This window comes from Fukomys damarensis, unplaced genomic scaffold, assembly GCF_012274545.1.
Source record: "Fukomys damarensis isolate Sample0158 unplaced genomic scaffold, DMR_v1.0_HiC HiC_scaffold_33, whole genome shotgun sequence".
NCBI lineage: Eukaryota > Metazoa > Chordata > Mammalia > Rodentia > Bathyergidae > Fukomys > Fukomys damarensis.
The window spans coordinates 32562895-32582578 of record NW_022900945.1 but is presented as its reverse complement, the minus strand read 5'-3'; positions in this window follow the sequence as shown (position 1 = coordinate 32582578).

Sequence of the window (19684 nt, the reverse complement as noted above, 5' to 3'; positions counted from 1 at the left end):
TAGTGAATAATAGTGTGTTGAGCACAAACACTAAGTACAAAACAAATAAAAAAAGATAAGAGAATGTGAGTTGCAGCAAAGCTAGTACATGGAAAAATAAGATCTCAAAAGCAGAAGGAGAACATAATGTGTCAGAGGTCCAGAAAGAAGAAAGTCCTGCCTGAAGCAGAGAGAGAATTGGATAGAAAGATAAATGGATGAGGGGATTGGGAGAGAAAAGATTGGATTCATGTTTTAGGAGAACAGGACCGTCAGTTTTTCTTAGGAGAGGAAGAGAGAAAGATTAGGTGGGAAGAGCTATTGAGAAGGTAGGAAATACGAAATGTGAGTGCTTGTGGAAAAAAATATTTAAAAATTGCTGATGTTCTATAAAATGAAAGGCCCTCGGAACTCTTCCTAGCCTTCAGAAGGCCAAAACATAGAGGCCCAAAGAGCATCGCTGTGGTCTGAGTGTCTCTTCTCAACTCATGTTGGATGTTAATCACCACTGAGAGGTGATTAGAGCAAAGGGATACCACGCTCATGAATGGATTAAGATATTTTATGGTAATGAGTCTGTGATAAAAGGAGGAGTTTGACTGACTCCCTTTTCCTGTCTCTTTCTCATGTGCTTTTTACCAAGTGATGCTGTCTGTCACATTATTATGATGTAGCACAAAGGCCCTCATCAGCTGACTTGCTTGGGATCACTAGGTCTCCAGAACCAAGAGCTCCCCCAACTCCTGTTGTTTATAACTTAGCCAGTGTGTGGTATTCTATTATAGCAACAGAAAATGGACCAACACATCCATGAAGAGAAAGGACAAAGTAAGAGAAGTAGGAGTATTTAAAGATGATGGCAATTGGAATGATTAGTAGGGGCTCTCCAAAACAATTCCAGTAAGGGATTAAACTGGAGAGTTGGATGAGACCTTGATAAATTCTAACTTAAATACGAGGTATAATAGAAAGATATGGGGAATGTGTAAATTAAAAAAATGATTATAGTAAAAGACATATTGCCATTCATCTCCCTCAAAATACTCTCTTGTGTTTCAAACACGTGGATCCCATCATTCTTACCACTGTCTGAAGCATTTCTGGAAGTACTCTTTCTTGGGTATCTTTAGTTGTGCTGTTTGGATTCTTTGATGTCCTGAATCAATTCAAAACTTTTCCTTTCAGAGAAATTTTGATATTGGGGAACAGCTGGAAGTCGTATCATGCCAGATGAAGAAGGTAGAAGGAGGACATACCGTCCTGATGTTTTGAGCCTGCTTTTCCACTGGATGGCATTTGGCAGCAGCATTCATCATATTTTTGGTCACACCTTGCAAAGACACTCACAAAAGAGGACTTCCAGAAATTCCTGCAATTGTTAAGAAGGAAGGGATAGGTGTGTTCAAAGGAAGGGGAAGTACTTTGAGGGGGGGGTTAATGGCAATGTGTCTTTTATGGTAATGCATTTTAAAATTTAAATATTCTCCATATATTTTGAAGCTCCCTTATACAAGACAGAAACTTGGATTAGTGATTTGTTGACAACCAAAAGCATAAAATCAAATGAAATAGTGGAAGGAAGAAAATTCAATAAAGCTGAAGGCAGGAAGTAAATATTCCTTGGATGTGTATGTGAAAAGACTTTTCTAGAGCCTTTTTGAAACCAGATCCCTTGTTAAGAACATGGCTGCTCACTCTTCAGACACTTCCCTCAGTGGTGGTGCTAACCTGAAAATGGGGAGTTTTCTTCCTATACTCTCTCAGAAAGACTCGGAAAATCCTGACCCTGAGTTTTATGTGTGTCAACCAGTCCTAATTAATTATTAATTAATTTGTTGCATTAGAGATTGCCTCCAGGTCCTCCATGCTCTCAGCCCTTTTTAATTTTTCATTTTGAGACAAGATCTCAATAAGTTGCTAGATTGCTCAGGCGGGACTAAATCTGAGGTCCTCCTGCTTCAGTCTCCCACAGGGCTGGAATTACAAGCACCTTCTCTATGCTTATTCTTGACTCTTTTCCACCTCACTGGGCAATGTGAGTTTTCTCTTGTTCTTCCCTCTTTAATAGATTCCTGGATGGAATTTAGTTGCTATAGGCCAGTAACAAAGAGGTCTGTGACTTGGATGACTTGGATGCTGCTTTGTTTTCTTTCTAAGGTGCTGTAAATAGTTGGGACTACTTATCACCCACTTCTGAGTTAGTAATGTGAGTGTTTTGGTTTAGAGGGTCAATAGGCTTCAAGGTGGTCTATAGGGTAGGTGTTTATCTCACTGAAACCTCCCAGCATCAGCAGAGTCAGAGTTGTTGCCTCCTTCTGTCTTCTCTTGGTCTCCAGGACATCTCACTCTCTTCACTTTTCTCCTACCTCACAAATCTCTCTCTTCCTCTCTCTCTCTCTCTCTCTCTCTCTCTCTCTCTCTCTCTCTCTCTCCCTCTCCCCCCACTCCCTCTCTCCCTCCCTCCCTCTCTGCCTTCTTTGCTCAATTTTTTTTTCTTTTCATCAACATTTTAAAAGTCCTGTGTGCTAAGGGTCGATTGTTGGTGATTTTTCTTTTCTCTTTGTCTCCACTCAATGCCTAGTAATCTTATAGAGTTTATCCTAATGCCATTAGATGCCAGGATTGCTTAATTGCTTATGTCTCTAGCCCAGACTTCTGTTACCTCTGACTGAAACTCACTTCCCCAGATGACTGCAGGATGAATCCCTCACCTTTGTCAGATCTTTGCCAGATGCTCCCTTCTTGATTATATCTTCCTTGAGCACACTGCATGAAGTCACAACCCCTCTCTCTGATGTTACCAATCCTCCTCACCTTGCTCTGTTTTAAACCAAAGCCCCTATTATTTCATACAATACTATGTATCTTAGCTACTTTTCTCATTGCTGGGATGAAACAACCAACATCCAAAGTTAAAAGAGGAAAGTTTTATTTTAGTTCACAGTTTGTGGAGGTTTCAGCCCATAGTCAGCTGTTCGTAAGGCTTGGTGGCATTGTAAGACAGAGAGACATCGAAGAGGAGAAACAGTTCATGGCATGGGAGGCAGAAAGCAGCAACAGCAGCAGCAAGCTTGCCATTATGTTTCATTCAGGCTACAGGCCTTCAGAGTGGTGCCATTGACACCCAAGGTGGGGCACCCTTAATCCCAATATCACATCCTTAATTCATAGTCACACATCCTAGTCCAGCCACTTTCAAAATTCCCCACCTATGACCATATGAGGCTTTGGGGTAGGGGATCTAGATGCAAACCATAACACCAGAAAAAACACTTTGTTGTTATTGTTGTTTATCATCTGTTCTTTCACAAGGAAGCAATCTCCACATAGTAAGGGGTTTTTGTCTGTATTCTAAGTGTGTAGAAAAGTCCTGGTAATTAATGGGAACTCAATAAATAAATGTTGAGTGATTATCATCACAATCCACTTTATTTTCCAAATATAGGTACTTTATAAGCCTGCTTAATGGACTAGGAAGGTTTTAATTTTTTTTTGTTTTTAACCACCACATGCTTATTGTACATATTTACTAGGTACAATGTAATGTTTGCTTCAGTATATGTATGCATTGTACAATGATCAAATGTGGATAAGTAATTTATCACCTCATTTACCATTTTTTTGAAATAAGAATTTTAAAAATATTTTGTTTCAGCTTTAATTGAGTTTATTGGTACATTTTAGGGATACAGTACAGTTACATTCATTGTTGGGAACTTGTATCTCTACATGACAAGTCTTGATTCTCATTTTTTCCCCTTACCTCTGCCCTCCCTTCACCCCCTCCTCCCCTCCCCATCTACAAACACTTTATTTTCATCTTTTCATTCTCTCACATTTTTTTCTTTTCCCTTTTTACTCTTCCCCTACCCATCCCACCTTCCCTACACCTTTAGTTCCTTTCTTCCCATTTCTAAATGTCAGTAATCTTATTAGAATCTTATGCATTGTTGCAGATTATTTACACCAGGAAAACTATTAGGTATTTACATATGTGTGACTTATTTATTTCACTTAGGAGTATGTCTTCAATATGTATCCATTTTCCTATGAATGAATCTATTTTCTCATTCTTTATGGCTGAGTAATATTCCATTTTATAGAAAAACCACAACTTCTTTATCCAGTTTCCAATGGATGGGCAAATAGGCTGTTTCCAAGATTTAGCTATTACAAACTGTGCTGCTATAAACATGGGTGCACATACTTCTCTGTGATATGATTCTTTTAGTTCTCTTGGAAAGATACCCAGCAGAGGGATGGCTGGGTCAAATGGAACCTCCAGTCCAAGCTCTTTGAGGTATCTCCATATTGATTTCCATAGTGGTTGCACTAGTCTGCACTCCCACCAACAATGGAGGAGGGTTCCTTTCTCCCCACAACCCCGCCAACATTTGTTATTGTGTGATTTCTTGATAGCAGCCATTCTTTGTGGGGTGAGGTGGAATCTCAGTGTTGGTTTCATCTGCATCTCTCGAATGACCAGTGATGTAGAACATTTTTTCAAATATTTTCTTGCTGCTTTTACTTCTTTGTCTGAGAAATGTCTGTTCATCTCGGATGCCCATTTTTGAATCGGGTCTTTATATTTGGGGGGACTGATTGTTTTGAGTTCTTTCTATATCCTTGATAATAGTCCTTTGTCTGAGGAACAGCTGGTAAAAATTTTTTCCCACATTGTAGATTGTCTCTTAGTTCTGCTAATGGTTTCTTTTGAAGTACAGAAGCTTTTTAGTAAGATGAGATCCCAGTTATTGATTTTATCTGCTAGTTCCCGTGCTACTGAGGAGTAATGTCAGTAATCTTATTAGAATCTTATGCATTGTTGCAGATTATTTACACCAGGAAAACTATTAGGTATTTACATATGTGGGACTTATTTATTTCACTTAGGAGTATATCTTCAATATGTATCCATTTTCCTATGAATGAATCTATTCTCTCGCTCTTTATGGCTGAGTAATATTCCATTTTATAGAAAAACCACAACTTCTTTATCCAGTTTCCAACGGATGGGCAAATAGGTTGTTTCCAAGATTTAGCTATTACAAACTGTGCCGCTATAAACATGGGTGCACATACTTCTCTGTGATATGATTCTTTTAGTTCTCTTGGAAAGATACCCAACAGAGGGATGGCTGGGTCAAATGGAACCTCCAGTCCAAGCTCTTTGAGGTATCTCCATATTGATTTCCATAGTGGTTGCACTAGTCTGCACTCCCACCAACAATGGAGGAGGGTTCCTTTCTCCCCACAACCCCGCCAACATTTGTTATTGTGTGATTTCTTGATAGCAGCCATTCTTTGTGGGGTGAGGTGGAATCTCAGTGTTGTTTTCATCTGCATCTCTCGAATGACCAGTGATGTGGAACATTTTTTCATATATTTTCTTGCTGCTTTCACTTCTTTGTATGAGAAATGTCTGTTCATTTCGGATGCCCATTTTTGGATCGGGTCTTTATATTTGGGGGGACTGATTGTTTTGAGTTCTTTATATATCCTTGATAATAGTCCTTTGTCTGAGGTACAGCTGGTAAAAATTTTTTCCCACATTGTAGATTGTCTCTTAGTTCTGCTAATGGTTTCTTTTGAAGTACAGAAGCTTTTTAGTAAGATGAGATCCCAGTTGTTGATTCTTTCTGCTAGTTCCCGTGCTACTGAGGATTTGTTCATAAAGTCTTTTCCTATACCAATGTCTTCCAGAGTTCTGCCTAACTTACTTTCCAGCAAGTTTAATGTTTCTGTTTTAATATTTAGATCTTTAATCCATTTGGATTTTAATTTAGTGCATGGCGAAAGATAAGGGTCTAATTTTAATCTGTGACAGGTTGATATCCAGTTTTTCCAACACCATTTATTAAAGAGGCTATCTTTCCTCCACTGAGGATGGTGAGCTCCTTTGTCGAAGATGAGGTAGCTGAGTACATCTGCATTTGTTTTTGTGTCTTCCAGTCTGTTCCATTGATCCTCAGGCCTATTTCTTTGCCAGTACCATGCTGATTTTATCACAGTGGCTTTGTAGTATAGTTTCAAATTGGGAATTGTTACACCTGGTGCCATGTGACTGTTGCCTATAATGGCTTTTGCTATTCTAGGTCTCTTGTGGTTCCAAATGAATTTTTGGATTCTTTTTTCTAGTTCTGTGAAATATAGTGTTGGAATTTCAATTGGCATTGCATTGAATGTATATAGCAGTTTCGGTAGTATGGCCATTTTCACTATGTTGATTCTTCCTACCCAGGAGCAGGGGATATCTTTCCATTTTTTTATATCCTCTTCGATTTCTTTTTTCAGAGTGCTGTAGTTTTCAGTGTAGAGATCTTTTGTTTCTTTTGTTAGATTGATTCCTAGATACTTCATTTTTTTGGATGCTATTGTAAAAGGAATTTTTTCCCTTATTTCTCTTTCTGTCTGTCTGTTATTTGTGTATAGAAAGGCTATTGATTTTTGGGTATTCACCTTGTATCCAGATACTTTACTGAATCTGTCAATTAAGTCTAGAAGTTTTTTGGTGGAGTTTTTTGGATCTTCAATGTAGAGTATCATATCATCAGCAAATAATGATAGTTTAACTTCTTCCTTTCCTATCTTTATTGCTTTAATTTCTTTCTCTTGTCTAATTGCTGTGGCTAATGTTTCCAGAACTATATTGAAGAGAAGTGGCGATAGTGGGCATCCTTGTCTTGTTCCTGATTTTAACATGAAGGTTTTCAGTTTTTGGCCATTCAATATGATGTTGGCTGATGGTTTTTCATAAATAGCCTTTATTAAATTGAGGTATAGACCATCTATTCCAATTTTTTGCAGGGTTTTTATCATGAATGGGTGTTGAATTTTATCAAATGCTTTTTCTGCATCTATTGAGAGGATCATATGGTTTTTGTCCTTGACTTTGTTAATATAATGTATTACATTCACTGACTTTCGTATGTTGAACCACCCTTGCATCTCTGGAATAAATCCGACTTGGTCATGATGGATGATCTTCTTAATAATCCTCTGTATTCTGTTTGCTAGTATCTTATTAAGGATTTTTGCATCTATATTCATTAAGGAGATTGGTCTGTAGTTCTCCTTTTTGGTTGTATCTTTCTCTGGTTTGGGAATCAGAGTGATACTTGCTTCCAGGAATGAATTTGGAAGTATAGCTTCTCTTTCAATTTCATTGAAAAGTTTGAAGAGTAATGGTAGTAGTTCTTCTCTAAATGTCTTGTAAAATTCAGCAGTGAATCCATCAGGGCCTGGGCTTTTCTTTGTTGGTAAGTTTTTAATTACATTTTCAATTTCACTGATTGTGATTGGGGTGTTTAAAATGTTTTTATCTTCTTCGTTCAACTTTGGTAATTCATAAGTATCTAGAAATCTGTCCATTTCTTCTGTGTTTTCCATTTTATTAGAGTACAGGTTCTCAAAGTAGGTGTTCATGATCCTCTGGATTTCTTTCGGATCTGTTGTGACTTCGCCTTTTTCATTCCTAATTGCATGGATCTGAGCCTTTTCTTTCCTTTTTTTGATAAGATTAGCTAAGGGTTTGTCAATTTTATTTATTCTTTCAAAAAACCAGCTCTTTGTTTCATTTATTTTTTGTATCGTTTTCTTAATTTCAATTGCATTGATTTCTGCTCGGATCTTTATAATTTCCTCTCTTGTTCGAGCTTTGGGTTTTTCTTGCTCTTGTTTTTCTAGGAGTCTAAGTTTCATCGTTAAGTTGTTTATTTGAGCCCGCTCTGTTTTCCTAGTGTGGGCATTCAATGTTATGAATTTTCCACGTAGAACTGCTTTCATTGTGTCCCAAAGATTCCTGTATGTTGTATTGGCATTCTCATTTATTTGTAAAAACTGTCTAATTTCTTCTTTAATTTCCTCTGTAATCCATTGATTGTTTAGGAGAGTGTTGTTCAGTTTCCATGTGCTTGTGAAGTTTCTATAGTTTCTTGTGCTATTGATCTCCAGTTTGATTGCACTATGATCTGATAAGATACAGGGGATGACTTCAATATTTTCATATTTATTTAGACCTGTTCTGTGAGCCAGTATGTGGTCTCTCTTGGAGAATGATCCATGTGCAACCGAAAAGAATGTATATTCTGGTTTTTGGGGGTGGAATACTCTATAAACATCTATTAAGTCCATGTGTTCCAAAGCTTGGTTCAGTTCTATTATTTCATTGTTGATTTTCTGCCTAGTAGATCTGTCAATTTGTGATAGTGGGGTATTTAAATCCCCCACTACAATTGTATTAGTGCTTATTTGGTTTTTCATGTTACTTAATATTTGTTTTATATAGTTGGGGGCATTTATATTTGGTGCATATATGTTTATGATTGTCAGCTCTTCCTCTTGAATTGTTCCCTTTACAAGGATGTAGTGTCCTTCTTTGTCTCTCTTAATGAGTTTTGGTTTGAAATTTACTTTATCTGAGAATAAGATTGCTACCCCTGCTTTTTTCTGGACTCCTGACGCATGGAGAATTGTTTTCCATCCTTTCACTTTCAGTCTATGGACTTCCTTTTGCACTAGGTGTGTTTCTTGTATACAACATATTGTTGGATTTTGCTTCTTAATCCATTCTGCCAATCTGTTTCTCTTGATTGGTGAATTGAGGCCATTAACATTGATGGTTATAACTGATATATTCTGACTTATTCTTGTCATGTTATTGTCCTTTTGTTGACTCTTTCTACTTTTTCTCCCATCTCCTTTTAGTTTCTTGCCTTGCCTATTTGATTTGGTTGTTGGGCCTGATGTTATTGTGAACTTCGTTGTCCTTTTCTAGGATATTTTTTAGAATTCCTTGCAGTGCTGTTTTGGTGTTCATGAAATTTCTCAGGTGCTCTTTGTCGTGGAAGTATCTTATTTCCCCACCTATTTTGAAAGAGGGTTTTGCAGGATACATCAGTCTAGGTTGGAGGTTCTTTTCTTTTAGGACTTGGAATACCTCACTGCAGGCTCTCCTTGACCTAAGGGTTTGTGTTGAAAAGTCTGCTGTGATTCTAATGGGCTTTGCTTTGCATGTGATTTGTTTTTTTGCTCTTACTGCCTGTAGTATTTTGTTTTTCTGTTGGATTTCTGGAATCTTGATTATTATATGTCTAGGTGTAGATTTTTTTTGATCATGGCTAGTTGGAGTTCTACATGCCTACCTTATCTGTATGTCTAATTCTTCCCTTCTGTTTGGGAAGTTTTCTGTCATTAATTCTGTGAAGAGCTTTTTTATGTCATTTGTGTTTTCTCCTGTTTTTTCATGAATTTCTATCAGTCTTATGTTATTTTTCTTTGTATCGTCTAGGAGTTGTTGGATTGATTTCTCATGATCCCTTGCTGTTTTTAATAGACCTCTTTCTTCATGGTCACTGACTGAGATTCTATCTTCTATATCTGAAATTCTATCTTCGCAATCTTTTATTCTGTTGCGTACACTTTCAATAGAGTTTTTAATCTCCTGGATATCTGTTTGAATCTGTTTTATGGATTCCATTTCTTTCCTCTGTTGGGCATTCATTGTTTCCATGTCTTTCTTATGCTGAGTCTTCATGGCTTCTATCACAGTCTTGAGCTCATCTATTTTTTTCTCAGTTTCTGCTCTAGAGTCTCGAATCATGACTTCTATTTTGCTCATCATCTCTCTGGCTAGCTGGGAAATTATTTCTGATTTGAATTTTTCTAGAGCCTGATTGATCAATTTTGTTACCTCCTGTGCTATGGGTCCAGGGAGTCCTGTTGGTTCACTATCAGACTTTTCATCCTCATTTGTCCTACTATTTGCTATTGGTGAACTGGAAATCTGTTTTTGTGTCTTGCTTAAGTGTTTTCTCATTTTTATTTTTATTGTTGGGTTGTCCTTCTTTAATTTCTGGGTATTACTTAAATCTTCCTAATATAGTTGCGTTTTAGCTTTTGAGTTTCTAATGACTCATAGACATCCTCATTTTCATAATATCAGAGAAAACAACTCTTTAAATCAATCACAACCCTTTATCCCAATTGATACATTCAGCAGCCCTATAGGATCAGGCACAGCTTGCCTACTGACCACTTGTGGTAGTCATTAATGTATCATCTTTAACTCATGTGAATTAAATTAATTTCAAGAAGCAGCCCATAGTATGTTTGCAGTGAATATGCTTTTCAATATAGCATCTTTACCATTTAGGATGGGGGGTTAGACTTAGAACGAGAGGATTAGATAAGTGAAAGATTTAGAGCAGGTTTGAAGTGAATCCAGAGGTTGTAGAATTACCTTACTATCTTTACAAAGCTATTAGCTTCAGGGGGGATAGAGAGAGTGCAGGAATAAGGACAAGAATATATCCCCTTAACAATAACAGGCGCTTGCCTTCCCTTGAAGGTACAGAGCCATGAGTGAGGTAAAATGACTGGAGAAAAGAACATAAAGAGAAACCCCTCCTAAAGAGAAAAAATAATAAAAGAAGAAGTCTGAGTTAGGGCAGGAGCCAGAATAAAGAGGGAGATGAGGGACAATATGGTGGAGCAAGAGACTGAGTTGGAGAGAGAGGACAGAAAAAAGGAGGAAATTTTAGAGAGGAATGAGGAAAAGAAGAAAGAGAGAGAGAGAGAGAAAAAAAAGAATTTGAAGGGCCTCTTTCAGACTGTCTCTGTTCTCATATTATACCACATGTACAGCCATATGCAGAACCAAATCCCCTGGTCTCAGCTAGCCAATGGCAGTTCCCCATGACTGAGACTGAACACAGTCTACAAGGCCTAACTTGAATTTCCCTACTCTCAGGGTTGAACTCCACTCAGTTCTATTACAGGTTTCCCCTGCCCTTTCTTTAAAGATGTTCAAAGTTGGGAGCTCAGAAAAGTACCCTTCATGAGAACCTATGCCTCTGCAGAGTTGGTCTAAGGACTGGCCCAATCAGGAGGTTTGAGAATGGGGGGGAGTTCGTGGGGGTGTTTCAAGGGCGCCCGCGTGGCTACCTTCCTTACTGGGTCTGTTGTCGCACAATCCGGGAGGTCATGCACCCGCCGGGTGATCTCAGGCTGGCAGGCAGCTGGAGAGACCCCCTCCGGGGTCTTTGGGTCCTTGCTGGGTCTGTGTTGTGCAGTCCGGGAGGTCGCACACCCGCCAGGTCTCAAAAATATTTTGTATCTATTTTATGACATTAACTATATTATTATTAACTATTGTTACCCTACTATGAAATAGAATACCAGTACTAATATGAATTGGGAAATTTATATTAAAAAAGATGAACTAATCCACCAAAGGATTATTATAGATACAGTAAGCAATGAAACTAGGTCTTAAATCTAAGACTTTGTGGTCCCAAAGCTCCATTCCAGTGCTCTGTACCATTTTACTTTTAATTTTCCTACACATAATGAGATACTGTAGCATGATATTTAAGCATCTGTGCCTGTTACATGTGTAGAAAAAATGCTTAGAATAAATGATGCATGACATGCAAATTTGATCATTTTGATGATTTGTGAATTGATTTTTAAGGCGACACAATCTATAACCATTCTTTCTTATAGATCTGTTTGTAGCTTAGACTATAACTTTTCTGTAGGTGAGATATAGTTATCTATAGATTATTTCTACTAGCAAAGAGAAGAACAGAGTATGTGATTAATATAGTATTTTCTCTTTGAACATTTATTTGTTTTTTTCATGTTTAGTCTCCTGGAGTACAGATGATTGCTTCTTTAGTGGAAAGGGATATTTAACTATGCCAACTGCTTGATTTTTGTTCTGTTTTTGGTACTTGGGATCAAACTTGGGCCCTTGTGCTTGCAAGGCAGACCATGGAACCACTGCATCATGGCCCTTGCTTGACTTTTTAGAGATAAAAGAAACAGCTGTTTTCTGAACACAGCCTTAGTTATATAATACCCTATGAAAATAACCACAGATAAAAAATAACCTAACAAATCAAACACTCGAGTAGATAATCTTCTCAGACACCCCTCAAGCTAACTGAAAAATGTTTCCTAATTCATTTCTCTTCTCATGTCCACATAATATGTTACTATTTAACATATTTGAGATATTATGCACTGTTTCCTTTTATTTAGTGCACAAATGGACATGAAAATAATCAGCGTCATAAAAATATTGTATTAACTTTAGACAGAAAAAACAGGAGATAAAGCACTCCATAATTATAATTTCACAATGATTAAGTACTATAGCTACTTCAGCCAATGCATTTCCTCTATAAATTTGCTGTTATATGCCCAAACCTTATGGTGTTCATATGCTCACACAGTGTGTGTTAAGGAGGAAGATGAAAAGGACCATATAGATCTAACTTTAAATGGCTTTGTTTTGAGAAGGAGCCTTTGCCCGGGACCATTTGCCTTATTCACTTTCCTTCCTTTGTTAGCAGTGTAAGGAAGCCGCCCTTCCCTTCACATTGTTTTTGGACTTGGGTGTTTGCAAAAATTCTTTTCCACTGTGATACCTTGAACTCGACACTTTCATTTTTAGCTCAACAATTCAACCTGATATTTAAAATATTTGAACCAAAAAGTGTTCCTAAAGTCAAAAGTATTTTGAATGGTGCCCATAAGATGTGATAGTACTTATTGAATTATATGCTTACAATTATTCAGATTGTGCCTGTGAGTATTCAGCCGGCTTTTGACCTTGAAAAATTTGGCTTTGCTTTGCTTTGAAAAGTTATTTTTACTTTTCTGAAAGTTTGTGATTTTAGTTTAAAGAATAAATGATGATAAATTTTAGCATTTGAATAGTTGGGAGTTTTTACCTTAGATTTGTAGAAGAAATATTGAGTGGGGTTGTTGGGGTGTTTCTATTTATTGAAGTTATGACATTTCTTAGTTTCTTTCTCCTTAAATTTGAACCTCAGTTTTTTTTTTTTTTTTTGCTTAGCAAAATGAATATCCTGCATATGAATGTTGGGATCAGAAATGTAAATAGAGAAACTGGAACTGATCATTGAGGTGTTAACTTCCCCACAAAAAAGCTGTTGATTCCATAGCTCCCACTAGGCTCTCACATTAGGACGTGGGGATTCCTAGATCTCAAATAGCTGTGTTCCCGAAGAAGTTTCAAAGAACAGCTTGTCCATCACAGGAGTGCTGCTTGGGAGCTGGCTGTGGAATTGTAAAGGGTGTCACCACTAAACGGATGCCTGGCACTCTGGGTTTGAGCATCTGTCCGTACATCACACACTGCTTAAACATCTAAGAATTATGTAATCAGCATCATGCTATGTACTAACGAAAATGCTAAATAAAACAATGAACTCTTGCTTTTAGTGGAGAAGATGGGATATAAACAGAAGACAAGTCAACATTATAAACAGAAGACAAGTGAACACTTTGAGAAAAGTGAAAATGTCACCAAAGTTAGTCTGAGGGCAGAGGGAAGTCCACCTTAAACTACATCATTCTTTCAGTGGAGCAGTATTTTAGATTGGATAGAGAAGTGTTAATTAATGAGAATGAATCAGGGGTGGGGGTGGGAAAACAAAAGAAACGTTTACAGTCACAGCCCCTGCTTTTTTGGACCATTATAGATGAACTGATAAATCTTTACCAGTGCAGATTCTTTAGCAGGTGATGGGGTGATAAACTATCAAATTGTCACATATGTTTATAAATTTCATTTATTATTTAAGGTATATGGCATTCAAAGTCTCTATATATGCATGTATATGCATAAATGTGATAAATATAATTGTTTCTATATATTAATTAATGATTCTTAGTAAAACAAACATATATCAAAACCTTGCCCTCTCCCAAGAGAAAGTTAATAAATGTAGGTGGCTTTGGAATTGGAGAAACTTAGGTTTATTTCCCAAAGTTTCTTCTTACTAGATGGGTGAACTTGGGAAAATGGCTTAATGTGTCAGAGTCTACTTTTTCAGGTGTAAAATGGTGGCAATAACAAGAGTTTTATATTTCATAAGAGTTTTCTATTAGGATGAAATAAATAGGTAAATGTGATCATGGAGCCTAATAGATACTTCATAAATATAACTTTATTATTATTACCATTATTTAACTATCTAATTGTATAAATCAAATTCTTTGAAAGGTCTATTAAAGTTTGCAGGCACATTATTGTTTTGTTAAGTGCTTTCACACTTGCTGGATGCATCTTTCAACACATATAACCCAATACTGTAATTGACTTGTTCAGGAAAAAGACCAATGTGTTCCTTCCCCATCAGATGTCCTTAGTTTACAACACAGGAAAATGGAGACAAGATGGACTGACTGACTTGGGCAGATGCCAGTTTGTTAGATGGTAACACTCCCTGTCCAGCAGACTTTCCATTAGACTCACTATGGAAATCTTAGCCCCTTTTTGCATTATGGAAATATTCTATAAGCTTATCCAATTGGATCAGCTTCTAGGCAGAGCCATCACTCTAAAAGCTAGGGTGTGAGCCAGTTATGTTAAAGTGGATTTCCATGGCAAAGCAAGAAACGAGCCAGCTGTCAGTATATCTGCCGTTCAGCATATTTCACTTAGAGTCATTCATAGGAAAATGGATACATATTGAGGATATTCTCCTAAGTGAAATAAATAAGTCACATGTGTAAATACTGAATAGTTACTCTGGTGTGAAAAACTATACTTGTAAATAAGATCCTAATGATATAATTGACAATGTGAAATAGGAAGAAAAGGGCTAAAGGGTTAGGGGAAGTGGGAAGGGTAGGGGAATGGTAATAAGGGAAAAGAAAAAAAATGAGAAAATGAAAAAATGGAAATAAAGTATTTGTAAATAGGGAAATGGAGAGGGGGTGAAGGGAGAGCAGGGACAAGGGGAAAAAATGAGAACCAAGACCTGTCATGTAAAGGTACAAGATCCCAATAATGAATGTAACTGTACTGTGTACCTAAAATGTACCAATAAACTCAATGAGAGAAAAAAAAAAAAAGAGTAAAGGCTCTGAGGTTTTGCATACTGGCAGATTGGGTTCCAGACAATTGTAATTCTAGATGGAAGATGTTTGGAAATAAGTGTTTTGAAAGATGCCAACTGAAAGTTTACTTCCAAAATATTGAATAGGTCTCTTTTTGGAGAGATGGATGCTTTGCCTGTATTTATACTTTAGATAGGTCTTTAGAAAGGAAAATTAAATAAAAAGCCCAAAGGTTTTTATAAAAAAAATGTTTTCCCGTATTTTAACATATCACAAAAATCTTTGCTGTTTTATCACTAAATTTTCACACAAAGTTAAATTCTTTGGGATCCATATCCTATTTCCCCTCCCTGTTCCTTTCTTTCCCCCCATCTCTCTTTCCCTCTCCTCCATTCCCTCCCCTGGACTGCCCCTGCTCCCACCTGCTTTCCTCTCTCCCCTTCCCTTTCCCTACTGTTTTTGGTGAGATTCTGTAGGAGTTAGATTGCTTGATATGTTCTCAGAGCAAAGACTAAAACAATTGCATTATGCCATCGAAGCCACACCATCATGCAGTGATGTGTATGGGGTAGATTAAAAAAAAAAAGTTCCAAGAAGTATGGTTGACACCAACAGATCTTAGAAATCTCTTTAAGGCTGTAGGTTAACCAGGCCTTACTTCTGTGGAAATCGAAGGCTTAGAACAGTGACATAGGTAGCTGCCCCTTCATACCCACATGAGTTTCCCTCACCCACCTTAAAAATATCAATGATAAAAATATTTCTTGGTATATGTTTAATTTTAATCTTATAAAAATGTGTTCAGAACTTTAAAAAAGCTTTAAATGTAAATTTCCTGCTAAGTGAAATTCCAGAGCAGCCTACTCTTTTCTTCATGAACTGTGGACTTCTTAAAAATGAAATCTGAGGCTATTATAGTACCACAATAGTAAGCAGCCCTCTGAAGATAGAACCTGAATAGAGTAAGAACAGTAATTCAGTCGAGGTACAAAGGTCAAGCTAGATGAATATCTCCCGTTCATTTTGTCCAAGTCTTTATTAATTCACCATGCTTTGCCCATTTGATTTTTTTTATCAAGGTCTATTCTTACTGCTCTCCTTTATTTACATATCTCTTTTGGAAATGGATTTGAGTGAAATAAAAATCATGACCTTTTAGGGTGTGGGGCAGTTCCATTTTCCTTCGAATTTACCAAGTCCTTCTGTGGGAGGAAGCAAGAAAGTGCATTTTACAATGGTTTAATGGAGTATTATATTTCTGGGAGTTAGCTGTAAGCTTTTCAAGCAGTGTAAACACAGTTTTGTGTTGAGCTTTGTGTGACTGCTGGGTCTTTTTCTCCCTCACACAAATGTACTAAGTGCAAGTGTACATGCTGACAAATGGAATGCAAGCAAATGGCATGCAATGGGTACACAACAGGAGAAATGCACAGAGTTTTACACTCCATTACAAACATTGTCCTCCAAATGCCAAGTTATTTATAAAGAGGAGAGGCAGTAGCTTCCTAGCATAGGGCTGGAAATAAAGACGGGATTGTCCACAAAAAAGAATGTAATGATTCAGTTCTGTGGATTTGTTTATTGATGATGTCTTTTTCCCCTTACATCGTGACATTCCATCAAAGCACTACATGATCTTCCCTTGGGAAACAACTCACAGTTTAGTTTTATTTACACGCTTCATCATACTGAAGAGCATAATGTTCTAGCTGATAGAACAGATTTTACATGGCAGCCCACTGACCGCTGTATTTGCGAGAAACATTCACTCCTACGCAGAAGTCCTAAATGTTAGCTGATTCACTTTCAGTCTCTCTGTATTTACCGAAACCCAGGCTATTGACTTTATTTCCTCCTCCTCCTCCTTCTTTAAATTGAGTATTTTCTCTACTTCATGTAGGAGTTTTCAATAAAGAAAGCTGTAGGCTACTACCCTGGGCTTTACATTTCTCACCTTTGTGTGCTTTGAAGCTCACAAGTTACCATGTTCTTTCTATTTGAGTTTCATCCTGCCAAAGGAAGGTGGCAGAGGGCAGGATCGAAAGAAGAGCCATCGTTGAGGGAATGCTGTGTTATCAGAGCAATTACTGGTGAGCTTCCTGGAGAAATGGGGAGGTGACTGTGGAACTGATTCTTTGACTCTGGGACTTCAGGAACTTCTGACAACACCCTCAGTAGAAAACTTACCTTGATTGAGGAGATTGTTGAAGAGACCAGTACTTGAGTTTAGACTAATGATTAGTTATTTTATAGGAGGAATACTTTCATGCATATGACCCAAGTGTCTCTGATTTCAACCTGAAGAAATCTGATGTCATATCCTCAGTAAGAAAAGCTGTAAAAACTAATAGTAGGCTGACAAGGGTTAATGTCTAATAAGAACCTCTAGCGATCAGGCAGGAGAGGACCTAATTCCAAATATGCCAAAGTTGTGAGCTCTGAGTATGAGTGAGTGGAGAACAGACAGTAGTCTAGCAGAAGGGGACCATCACGACTGAATTAGCAATTGCTATAGAAGAGGTCACCAGATGATGGACAGAAAATTACAAGAAAGGACCAGGAAAACATGGGAACACCTGAGGACCAAAGGAAAGGACTGGGACTTGCAGGAACAGCATGCTCTCTCAGGCTAGGAGCTCCAGGATCAAAGATAATTGTAATGCTGCTTTATACTTCATGGTCTTCCTGGATTTCTAGAACTGTGGCCTAGAGGAAGCTATTTCATTGTGCACTGGCCATTAAGTTATAACAAGTAATTTAAGCATTCTACAAATATAAATATTATCTAGAAGAAAACTAGATTTTTCTAAAGTCATTTGGATAATGTGTTACAGAAACAGTTGAAAGTTCTTGTTTCCCACAGTAATATAACTGTAGCTTTTATTCCTGTTTTCTCAATACCTCTTGGCTCTTTCCACCAAACCACAAATGTTCACACATTTGGAGCTAGTAGCCAACATTCTGACACTAGTAGCATGCACAACTAATTTCATATCATGGCCAATTTTATTCTCTTTCATCCGAATGTGCATGAAGTTGTTAGTTACTTGAGTATATTTTCATTACTTAAGTAAAGCCCATCATGCCCCTGTCTATAACCCCTCCCTCCTTTTACCCACAGAATTGTCATTCTTGGGGAAAACATAGCTACATGAGTGTAGGAATATTCATTAGTCTATTATCTTTCCAAGTATTTAGGTCAAACTGAATGATATATTTAGTGTTGAAAATACTTCCTATGGCTTAAATGGAATGTGAGCTTAATTAAGCATTCAGGCTTTACTGGGTGGTCAATTGATGTTCTGAAAGAAGCCATCCTTACTGAAGGAAGTAGCTTGAAATCAGTAGCCAGTTACGGGAGCTACATTCAACATACCACCTGTGTATCAGCTGGTCCTGTGTTGGTTAGTTGGGAAGGATGAATCGCTTGGAGTGATGTGGATAATTTTGGTTTCAAACATGTTGCTAGGAGTCAAATGATAACTGAAAGTCTCTTGAATTCTAAAACTCTGCTCACAAGATCAAACCTTTTAAGCCCATGTACCTTAAAGTCATGACTGTTGTCATACATTTGATTTCATGAATTCAACAAATATTTATGGTATACTGCTGACCAGGTACTGGAGTAGCTGTTGGTGCTAGAGTACAGAGTAATATGGAGGTTACCTCTGTTTTCAGGGTTTGTGATGAAAGAAATGAGACTAGTAAACAAAGTTTTAGACCAAGTTAAATTGTATATATATATATATATATATATATATATATATATATATATAGATATATATATATATTTAGAACATTTTGACGGTTATCATCATTTAGGGGTAGTGGTGGTAGTGGGATGAGAAGTTAATTTAGACTGAGAGGTCAAGGAAGACCTCTCTCAGGAGATAATACTTGAATTTTCCCAAGCTGAAAACTCAGGTTCTTTCTAAATCAAATTTCTCATTCCATGATTATGGACTTAGGAAGTTTTGCTAAAAAAAGTTACTCTATTTGGTTTTTATCTGCTTTTTAAAAATTAGGCAATCCTTTTTTGTTGCCAAGTAAACAATAAGCATGCAAATTGAGGGGAAGGATTTGTTTTCTTTTAAGAATTACAGTAAATATCTCTCAAGTAGGGAAAATTGCCTCCAGATAATGGGTAGTACTTAAAAGAAATCAAATAAAAAAGACTCAAAACTTTTATAGGCTCTAGCTATAACCATAGTTATATCCGAGAGTAGATTCTCCCCTTCCCCACAGTGGAAAGCTACTTTGCTTTTAGTAATTCTATGTATTTTTTTTTTCAGTTTTAATTGAGTTTATTGGTACATTTTAGGGATACAGTACAGTTACATTCATTGTTGGGATCTTGTACCTCTACATGACAAGTCTTGTAATTCTATGTATTTTTGATGGCTTCACATTCAAAGAAGGTGCCACAGATTTTATTTCGGCTCTTTGAGGAAGTCAGCTATATGCAAACAGGACTAATTTAGGCAGTTGCTACCTAGAGCTGAGCCATCAGCCTTCTTTTCAGAAAACGTGTCCTACCCAATGTCATCACTGCTTTTATATTTATTTTAATCAGTTTCAGGACAGAGTGAATTCTGGGATGAATCTTTCAAGAGTGATAGGCTTTGTGCTTTCTAATCCATCCCATGGTTTCCAATAGATGGACTGGTATTAAAGAAGCAATCATTTGCTCTCCTTATGTCCCTTCTCTTGTCTTAAAATTTCTTGTCTTTCCCAGGGCTCTTTCTTGACAGGATGTCTCCTCTCTGAACCTTTCCATTACTAATAAAAGTAATATTCCCTTACATATGTCTCTCTTCCATTTTGCTGA